At 33.3% G+C, this 11,423-nt stretch overlaps 1 long non-coding RNA gene across 2 annotated transcripts; it reads right to left on the bottom strand.

Annotated features, from left to right (window-relative positions):
• Nucleotides 1-743: 743 nt before the first annotated feature.
• LOC110231076 lies at nt 744-2,373 on the bottom strand. 2 transcript variants are annotated; one of them, XR_002334164.1, is made up of 4 exons: nt 1,888-2,373; nt 1,702-1,807; nt 1,363-1,435; nt 744-805 (listed from the first exon to the last, which is right to left on the bottom strand). It is a non-coding gene; the product is annotated as an uncharacterized LOC110231076 (long non-coding RNA). The 2 variants fall into 2 exon arrangements; XR_002334161.1 differs by having other exon boundaries at nt 1,702-2,373.
• Between the last annotated feature and the right edge of the window lie 9,050 nt (nt 2,374-11,423).

The following is an 11,423-nucleotide window of genomic DNA, read 5'->3' on the forward strand; positions in this document are numbered from 1 at the left end:
TAGTTACAGGGTATTTATAAGGTATTACAATGTATTTTAAAAGGTTTTGCAACGTATTTATAAGGTATTTATAAGATATTATAAGATTTTACAAGCTATTTTATTAAGTGTTACAAGTTATAAGGTTTTACAAGTTTTTTATAAGGTTTTACAAGTTATAAATACCTTATAAAACCTTATAAGTATCTTGTAAAATCTTTTAAAATACATTGTAAAACCTTACAAAACACTTGTAAATACTCCGTAAAACCTTTAAAAGACCTTGTAAATTTTTCCCGCCAAAAAAATTTCGCCAAAAAATTGCGGAATCACTTTTCCCGCAAAAAACTTTTTTTGGCGAGAAAAATTTTTGGCGGGAAAAATTTTTACGGAAAAATTTTACAAGGTATTTTAAAGGTTTTTACAAGTGTTTTGGCGGGAAAATTGCGGGATCACTTTTCCCGCCAAAAAATATTTTGTATTTTGTGGACCTAATTTTGTTTCAAATAAGGGTAAAATGGTCATTAAAAATTAAAAGAGGGCAAACTTAAAAATGGACTCTCAAAGGAGGCATTTTTGAAAAGGGGTATTGAAAAAGGGGCATTTTTAACAATTTCTCATAAATGTAACGTTGGAAAATCTACCAAGTCTCGCTCTACGACTGAAAAATAAACTCTAAACCTCAGCTGCACGCTGCTCCTCCTCAATGCCTCTGAACGTAATCAAAACTTATGTGAGAGAAAAAGCGCCTAGTGAGACTGCAAAATTGATGAACAAGTACCAACACGGTATGATCCCCGCATAGAATAATGTTCACGTGTTGGTACTAACAGACATAAATTTCAATTTAATTACTTATAAATAAAGTAAATGACATAAGAAGATATATTATCAGAAATGCATATTCACATCAATTAAACAGAATAATATCAACAGAGAGAATAATAACATCGGAATAGAACGACCAGGTTTCCAGCAATGCAACATCGAAATGGTCCCCATGATTGGTTGACCCAACTAACAGAATATATACATAATATACTCGATAAGAATGTTGGCCCCTAACGAGGTGATAATGAATTATAGTCCACAACATTAACCGACCTCAATATCACTAATAGAATATCAGAATACGGAATACATGTGTTGGCGATGCCGGCCGCCACAGATTGCTCAATAGAGCTAGCTAAATCAGAATAACATGCTGATAACGATCTTAACAGAAAAACATATTTCATCATCGAAATCATATATAGCATAATAACACTAAAACAAATAATTAATTTTCAGAATTCAAACATACAAATAATTCATTTCTTCTTTTTACCATATTCCTAAATATTATACAAATGTATAATAACTAATAAGTGAGTTAAAACTCACCTGAAAAGATTTTCGGACCGAACGAGTGGTTAATGGCAATTCTAGACACATCCCAAACCACCAATTAATTCACCTAAATTCAACAGTCAATTAGAAAAATCCGTACAATATACCATCGGAAAGATAATTTCAAGAGAAAGCATAAGCGAGTATTAGAGTGTCCAAAACCGGTTTAAAATCACCTGTACCGGTCTGAATTACGATCGGTTTAAATTCAAAATTCGATTTTCTGCGAGTATTTAACATAGAGAGGCTATCCCAAAACCGGTTTCAAAACGTTAAGAACCGGTATAACTAAATCCCGATTTGACTATGAATCAACAAAATCGAAATATTTACTAATCAGATTCCGATCAATTCCGACTTCCGTTTGATGATATGTCAGTGGCGTTGGATCCTATGAAAGAGAGCTTTCTAACTAGGTATAGATCACATTGTAATTCTTCTGAAACAAAATCCACCATTAAAGAGCTTTAAGCTCACTTCCATGGAAGAAAATTGAAAGAGGAAGAAGATCAAGGTTACCAAACACTTGGATAGAGTCTGAGCACGACCCAAGACTAGAACACTAACACGGTGAAGTACAATCAACCTAAGCCACAACAAACTTCGATCAAAAGTTGTCCAAAATATTCAAATCGGAGACGATGACAAAGGGTCGCGAAAACTCACCAAAAATCTCTAATTGACGAGGAAATCAGCTACTAAATTTTTGGGGCTTCAAAATGCATATTAGCATATATATAAGTGATATTAGGGTTGAATGATGAAGATTCGAGTTGCCAAAAACAATCCCTCTGATTTCGGTAAGGATGAAATCGAGTTGCACACTTTTTTCCCATTTTTACACTTTAGTCCCCATACTTTTCTCTATTTATAGATTCTGCCCCAAACTTTTGAATTGCTCTGAAATTCTCCAGAAATCAGACGGTTTTAAAACGATCAATTTAATCCAAAATCTGATTCTTCCCTTTTTCAAATTTGGGGTGTTACAATTCCACCACCCTTAAAAGAATTCGTCCTTAAATTCAGAGATTAAATCGAAGCAGATGGGGATCCATTTCAAAGATTTATAATTAAGAGATTTCCAATAAACTTCAACTTCCATATTGTTTCTTGTGCACTACAATTCCTCGGCTCTTATAATCTAGTTCCCAAAATGTGAATTGGTTCTTCTTCATACCTCAAGTCTTTTGAATTTTCAGGTTGAAAATCACCACATAAGATGGGTCAAGATGATACTTTCTCAATACTGACATGTGAAAAACTTTATGCACATGCCCCAAGTCTGGAGGTAATCCTAGGCGATAAGCTACACTTCCAACACGTTCGAGAATATTAAAGGGCCAATAAGCCGGCCTTAAATTCATGACTGGCCAAAATCGAAATTTACTTTTCATAGGTTGAACTTTAATAAACACTTGATCACCAACCTCAAATTCCAATAAAATAATCACGTCTTTGAAGATCTGCATAACTATTTTTTTTCAGTGGTTTTCAACACCAACTCAGAACCAATACTACTGGTTTCTCCAGCTTCTTCCCAACACAGAGGTGTACGACACGACCTACCATACAAAGCCTTGTATGGTGCCATACCAATACTAGCATGGAAACTTTTATTGTAAGCAATCTCAATCAATGGCAACGACCTCTACATGATTGATGTGTCTATAATTTGCATGTTTTCTGCATTCATTCATCATCATTTTGAGTCTAGTTTCATAACATTCATCACTGTTTCATATCATTCTTCATCATTCTTGCATACTTTGCATGATTATGATTTGTTTGCATACATTCTGCATTTCGGAGTTGTTTTCAGGTGATTTGGAGCTGTTGGCGATCAAATTGGAAGAAGCGATCCGGAGTCAACAGACTATACTCGACCACAAGGTCGAGTGCTTCCTGCAACACTTACTCGACCCTGTGGTCGAGTGACACCATCGCCAGTCTTCCTCAATCACTCGATCACATCACTCGACCACCAGGTCGAGTATCCACAACCATTGCTCCGAGAACCACTCGACCACATCACTCTGCCATTCACTCGATCACGTCTTCAGAGCCTTCTCAAATCCGCACTCAACCAGACAAGCAGAGCATAAGGAAGAGAATAGGAGAAGAAGAAGTATTTGGAAGCGGTCTGGAGTTTCACTCAATCACAAGGCCAAGCTTCGGCCCATTATCGCTCTACGGGCCGATCGAGTGGATTCACGACCCATCTCTTATCGTTTCTACTTCATTTTGTATAAATAAGTCTTCGAGGGTTTTGTCCCGAGACATCGAGTTTTTGCTTCGAGTTTTTATTGCTGTTTTAACCTAGTTACTCTATCACATCGTCGCTTTGCTTCTGCAACTTGTAATTCGAGATTTTTCCAAGTTATTCAGATTTCGCGTTTGATTGGTTCTATCACTTTGTTTCTCTACTCTCAATCTCTTTACTTATGCAATCTTCTTGTTTATTCGCGATTATGTTTTTGAGCATGTTGTCTGAGTAGTGACATAGAGTTCTTAAGGATGGGATAATGGTTGTGGAATTTGTAGTCTTTTAGATGGTTAAGTTTTAGAATTGATTGAATCCCTTCTGGACTAGTTGAGTTTATTGCTTGTTTCTTTATGATCAACTGGAACTTGATCCAAAGCATTCCCGCACCCAGAACGTGTTCGATGGAATGCTTGATCCACTAGTTCCAGAGATATGCGTCTCTATCCCAAGGGATTGGCCGTTTAGAGCGTTTATTGACTGTAATAGGTTGAATTGTATTGCCTGCATAGTTAGATTCCGTTAATGGGAATTAGTCTAGGCTAACTTTTATTGAGGGTTTCTGTCACAGGAGTGAATTGATCTGTTGTTGAACATGTTGTCTAGGGATAGCTTGATTGCGCTTTGTTACCATCTGAATAGGCTAAGGAGACCGCTCCATTGATTACCTCATCCTTAGGAATTTCTCGTCTATTTGAGTACTTTGTTTACATTGCTATTGATTAATCATTCTTGTTGCCTGCTGCTTTGTTTTCACATTTCTTGCCTGTTTTCACTCTTATACTCGACCACATCCAGTGTCTGGCAACAGATTGTGTGGTAGAGTACTTTGTTGCAGTTTCTGCCTGCTACTCGACCACATCCTTCTCCTGGCATCAGCTAGTTGTGGTCGAGTGATTTCTGTAATTCTGTAATTTTTCTTTTTACTGCATGATCACTTAGAACTGTTACAAACCCAAATCATGTATTTGCTTGGCTTGACTTAGGGGGGTGTATTGGACCTGATATTTTACGAAATTTGGTGGAGGGGGGTGTATTCAATTAAAGATTGAGGAGGGTTTGGTGGAATTTAGAAAATTTTGGATTTGGAGTGATTTAAGTGAGTTAATAGGATACTTTTGGTGGAATTGTTATTTTTATTTTAAAAAAGGAAAGATAATTTGTGATTTGATGAGCTTTTAATGAAATAATATATAGGTGATTTGGTGAGGTTTTTAGCACAAAAAATAGAAAAATTAGGATTCTCTAAAAAATTGCAGACGGTAGAATCAATATCAATGAACCATTCACATGCTTAAAAATAATTGGAATCACCATCAACAAGGCAAATGGGGACTTTGATTTTAGGATCTCTTATGTTATTTTTGTTCAAGGGATCGAGATCGAGAGAGATGAAGAGAGGAGATTGTTTCACTAGTTTAGTTTTGTTAGCCACATGTTTTTTTTTGTTTTTTTTTGTTTTTAATCAAATACCACCTCTAGAGGTGTGATTGTTTAGTTGTTATTTTTACACTAAAAAGGTATCCAAAGTCTCACCAAATCTGTTTTCAATAATTGTTTAAAAAAGTTTTGTTAAGTTTGAATAACAGTGGATTTGATATGGGTTTTAGAAATTCATGATTGAATAACATGAGATTTGAAATGATTTGGAATGATTTTACATAAATTTTAGTTTCAATAACATGGAATTTGGGAAGAGATTTTAAAATCACTAATTGAATAACATGTGATTTAAACAAAAAACCAAAATTTTCTAAAATCATTGTTCCAAATTTGAATATTTTAGATTTTTGAGAGATTTTAGTGAGTTTTTAAGGAATATGATTATTTATTAGAGTTTTTAAATGTAAAAAAGAATAATGATTTGTGATTTGGTGAGATTTTATTATCAAACTTTGGGTGATTTTAGAACAAACAAAAGAAAATTTGGCTCTAGCTCCTTTTCTCACAATGACAAAACACAAACACGAAGTAGCTCAACGAGCGAAGAAGAGTACATGACTCAATTATACGAATTCAGCATATGTATTCTCCCATCAAGGAAAACCTGCAATTAGAGGAGACATAAAAAAGAGGAGCCAAAGCTTTTCTCAAGTTTATTGTTTATACGTTTATCTCTTACGAGAACATGTGAAGGAGAAGTGCACGTAGGAAAAGAGAGTATCTTCATGGACTTCCTCAATTGTTTGACTCATGAAGCCTCTTGTAGACATCTCTACCTCATTCATTGCTTTATATATTCTGCAAAGCAAAAGTGGTAAAATAACTACGAACTTATTTCAAGAGAATAATATATGAAAAAAGTAACAGATGTTCCTATAAGGATAGGTGAGGATTTTCTAAATCCGAAAGAAATAGTATATGAAAGTTACAGAACTCAACACCAAAGCAAGAACAAGAAAGCTGGGATTTTAATACACTGAGGCTGTGATTCTCTAAGCAAGTAATTTTTCATGTTCGATGTTGTTATCGTTCTGGAGTAAAAGAGTATTTGATTGATGAGAAACGCTTGGGAGTGTTGATTTACATGTCTGTTGCTTTTTGTGTATGTCTTTGAGGTCTTGAGCCTTATTTTAATGGTGCAGCCCGTGGATCAGCGCTAGCAACTCTCTTCATGAGATCTCCACCATGCACTTTCAATCCAAAATCAACATGCATGTGGCTGCAAAGAGAATCATACTGATCAATTTCCCACCCAAATTTTTAGTAAAGCATGCAAGTTAATGGCATGAACTCTAATTTGTAAAGACATCATAGAACTTAACAGAGGCTCCTCCTCATTGGTATCATAGAACCTAACACCTGCAGGAGATTAGGCAGAATTCCCTTACTTATTAGCACATGAAACACAACGGTAAGAGTTCACAAGAGTCTAATGGGGCTACCGGGCTAAGATTTGCCATGCCTTACAAAAAAAGTAGCATAGGAATTTAACGTAAAACAGAAGTAAGAGCTCACTACTCAAGACTTACAAAAATAGACACTAACAATCATATAATCCCAAAACTGTTTTTTTTTTAACAACACACCGAAGAAGAATCAAAACCCACTTCTGTAAATAAGAACACCAGAGAAGACACAAGAATAAGCCTTTTCTTTGTTATTTAGAGAATGCAGAGAAGAGAGAGTGATGACAGAACTAGCTAGTTGCGATTTCAATGGCATCTGAACTCTCGAAGGATTGGGGAAATCGAATTTGACAGAGATTTTAAGAGAAATCCAAAATTAATCAAAGGATTTTGGCAGATAGCAATTGTAAAGAGTGACAAGGAGCGATGCGACGCGATATCCTTCAATTATCTATGCGATTGTTCCTGGAACTACAAGTTCAATGGAAGAAGACAAGAGATGGAAAATTATCACTTCTAGAGGTGTCAATAGAGTGAAAATAAATCTGGTCAAGAACTCTGCTTTTTTCTCATACAATTGTTTTTCTTGGAAGTCTTTCAAAGTTTCACCAATAGAGATGTGATTTTGCTGTCATATTTTTCAACTAAAAAAGTGTATAAAGTCTCCTAAAATCAGTTTTTTAGTAATCGTTTAAGAAAAAATAGTGAAATTTCCAATAACAGTAGATTTGATTTGATATTTACAAATTGTTGATTAAATAACAAGAGATTGTGAATTATTTTGAGTGACTTTATATAAATATCAAGTTCAATAACATAAGATTTAAGAATTATTTTAAAAATCTCCAGTTCAATAACACGTGATTTTAAAAATACCCAAACATCTTCTAAAATACTAAGTTGAATACACCCCTCTTAGAGACTTCTGATCACATCTCATCTGTTTGCATCACACCTAAAGTGGATTGACAACCTAAAATACTACAACGACATGATAGAGACATCCAACAATGTCATTTAATAAAATAGCATGTCGTACTAAAAGAAATATGAGTAACATGTGATTGTTATGGTGGTGATGATGGTGGTGGTAGATGGTTATGGAGACGGTGATTGGGTGATTGGATGATTTTAAAAAAATAACATGATCATGTAAAAATTACATGCATTTATCATTTGTTGTAAATATATCCTGCCAATTATTAAAACAAACGCTGTGAATCACGATGGTTTTCTAAAAATATCATGTGATATTCAGAACCAAAGAATATATGGCAATGGAGGCAAATTAAGAATTATGAACGGCGATGGACATAAACTAGAGTTGTTGTCGGAGAGGCTTGGCCTGATGTCGGAGAAGATAAAGAAAGTGGAGTAGTAAGAGAAGTTGTGGAAAAAGGAGAAGAAGCGATAACAGTGGTGGTAGTGTTGATGACGGTTGTTCAAGCTTGGTGGTGGTGGCGACGATAAATGTTGATGAAGATGGTGGATCGAAATTAGCGAGATTCGGTATTGATGGTGGTAGTGATTGTGATAGTAGTGAGATTCATTTGTGTTGTGGATCAGAGTAGTGAGACTCGATGGTGATGTCCGATGAAGGGAAGAAATGGAGATAGGGGAAAAAAAAGGGAGAGAAGGAAAGAGAAAGAGGAGTTCAAGCAAAAATAAGAGAAATTTTATGAGAGAAATAGAGAGATTTGAGAATTTATTGCCGGTGAGCGGAAAGAATAAAGAGAAAACGAAAAATGGGTGATATGAGCCAAAAATTGACAATGCCACGTAACTATATAATTTCATCTTTTCTTATTGTCACAGTTTATTTCCATCTTGCCTACATTAAAATTATAAGATGTAAAACAACTCTTCCAATGGATGTAAATAATTTATTAAAATTCAATAATACAACCTATGGACATTTATGATTTCATAACTTATAATAACCCTCACCTTTCTTAAAAACATATAAAAAAACCCTCAACTTTTTTTGTGGGTTTTTAAACCCCCACCTTTTCATAAATGGTCAAATAAACTCCAGTATTAACAAACTTAATTTAAATTCAAACAAATCGTTATATTAAAACATAAATAAATATAAATTTGATTTAGTGTTTTTCTTCTAAGATTTTAGTTTTCAATTTTTAAGTCATGATGTAAAAAAGTTAATTAGTGAAGTTTTATTCGGTTGTGTTACAAAAATTTATCAACGTGAAACCAAACAGATTTTGTTACGAATTATATGTAAATTCTTATATCGAAACCGGATATGAGTTTATATTAATAAAGGTTTATTCGGTTCGATCACACAAATTTACTAACGTGAAACCAAACCAAATTTTATAATACTACGAAAAGTACATGAATTTTCACATCAAAATACTTTCATTGGACAAACTAAATAAGATTTACTAACAGTTAACATTTCTATATATATATTACGATATATTAAAATATATTATAAATTACATTTAATTAATCGTTATTTAACTATATTTTTATCCAAAACCTGAACACTCAAACAAAAAAAATCAAATGTAATATCCTATAAATTTTTGTAGTTTATATAACATAACTTTAATGGTAGCAAAATGATTTGTCTAATCTCAACTGAATGGTGAATGAATTTTCATAGCGCAAAAACCCTAATTTTAGAAAGAAAAATCGTAAACTCGAATTTAGAAAAAAAATCAAAAATTAAATTGTTTTTGTTTCTTACTCTTTAAATATAACGATTTTTAAAAAAAAATTAAGTTGATTTTATTAATATTAGGGTTTATTTTACCATTTATAAAAAGGTGAGGCTTTAAAAAACCACAAAAAAAGTTGAGGGTTTTTTACATGTTTTTAGGAAAGGTGAGGGTTTTTGTACCCATTTTTCCATGTTTATATTAGATGATTTAATAATTAGTATAACATAACTACAAATAATGTTTTATACTGCACAATATGCATTATAAATCTATATTTAAAAAATAATTAAAATGCTACATTATCTAAAATATATATGTTTATATAATTTTCGTTATGTTTACAAAAATAAAATTAAAAGTTAAGAATAATAATATCGACAGGCAACCCGTGCAACGCACGAGTCCATATCTAGTACTATATAAATAAGACTTATATCATGGTTGAAAAACAAAAACCATTACATATCAGCCACGTATGTCCAAAGTGTCTTTATCTTTTGTGTCAAACATCATGAGAAACTTTAAAAGTTAAGTGTGCTTAAGTTTGAGTAATTTCAAGATGCATGACCTATGGAGAAGTGATTTTTAGTACCATATGAGTGGAGACAAAACCCGGAAAAATATCACATGTTTATTTGTATGATAGATAAACAAGTTTTTAAAGCCTCTATAAATAACGAACCGATTATCAAACAAAACCAGATAATTGTAGACTCAAGAGGGCTCACATCGTTGGGCTCGACAGTCTTGGTACGCAACAAGGACGTTGTGATATGTTAGTGAAGGTGAATGTTATACCCATATTTCAAGAAATATGTCGTGCATGAGAGATGCTTAAGAGAATTACTTTGGCCACCTATGTCATCAAAGTGCACTTATCTTTTCAACCGAACATCGTGAGAGAACTCTAGTGTTAAGCGTGCTTGAGGTGGAATAATTTTATTATGGGTCACTTACCGGAAAGTGATTGTCGGTAACGTAGGAGTAAAGACAAAACACAAAGAAAGATTGCGTGGTGATCTGTAGGATCGGTTTACAAGTCTTTAAAGCCTCCAAAATAGTGAATCGGTCGTCATGATGGGCTGAGCTGCTAAGAGAAGACGTGAGTGAGGGCCACTGGTAATGGCAGTCTGGATGTTACAGATGGTATCAGAGCCAAACCTCCGACGAGTGTAGAGTGAAGTTGGCTCACACCATCACCGGTGACGATCTTTGTACGCAATAAGGATGTTGTGTTCTGATATTGGGAGTTATTGTAACACCTTGATTTGTGGAAATGTGGTGGTGCTTCAAGAGAGCCTTAGAGAATTGATTTTGACACCTTCCCCTAAAGTGTACTTATTTTTTCTGTCAAACATCCCGAGAGAACTCTACAGTTAAGCGTGTAGAGTAATTTTAGGATTGATGACTTATCAAACAGTAGTTGTCGGCACTATGTAAGTGAAAACAAAGATCACCTGGTGCTTTTAGGGTCCATAATTAAACAAGTTCTTAAATCTTCTGGAAGTTGCGAAAAATGGCGGTCGGGGCGATACATATATTACTTTCTTCCACTGTCTTTTGTAATTTCATCTTTAAATAAATTTTAAATGACAAAAAAAAAAATTAGTGTGTATAACATAAAATAGAAAAGCTCATTAGATTGATATAATAGTCAATATAGAAGAACAAAATTAAATAATCTTACATGGAATTTATGGAAGTTTGTAGTTCAATTTTCTATCTGATTTATTCACTACTATTTATATTTCCCGAAATGTTTTTTTTTTTTGTAATTGTAGTTGTAGAACGGGAGTAAAGAGAGAGATCTTTGTAATCATATAATTAATTTGATATTTATGGTTGTCATCTCGTCGAACGAGTGAATGGTATGATAAATATACATATTAAAAATTAAAAAATGTTATAATTGAGAGTGTAAATCTTCCTATTCACTCTTAATTTAGATAAATGATTTCATAAATTTTTATCTCATCTTTTGTTATTAATTATTATTAATTCATATATATATATATATATATATATATAAATATATATATAAATAAAAATATATATATATATATTTTTTGTTGTTAGTTGTTACTTATATTTGTAATAGGATAGTGATTTGGTTGGTTTAAGGGGTAATTTGGTGATAAACATTTTTTTAGCAAAACCTGAAAAGTGTTTCTGACTTTGACGAAAGGTGAAAATAAAACTTGAAAGCGACTATTTAATGAAAAATGTCCCTTATAATTTGGGATAATGTGATGTTATTTT

The sequence above is a fragment of the Arabidopsis lyrata genome (genome assembly GCF_000004255.2).
Source record: "Arabidopsis lyrata subsp. lyrata unplaced genomic scaffold ARALYscaffold_8, whole genome shotgun sequence".
Classification (NCBI taxonomy): domain Eukaryota; kingdom Viridiplantae; phylum Streptophyta; class Magnoliopsida; order Brassicales; family Brassicaceae; genus Arabidopsis; species Arabidopsis lyrata.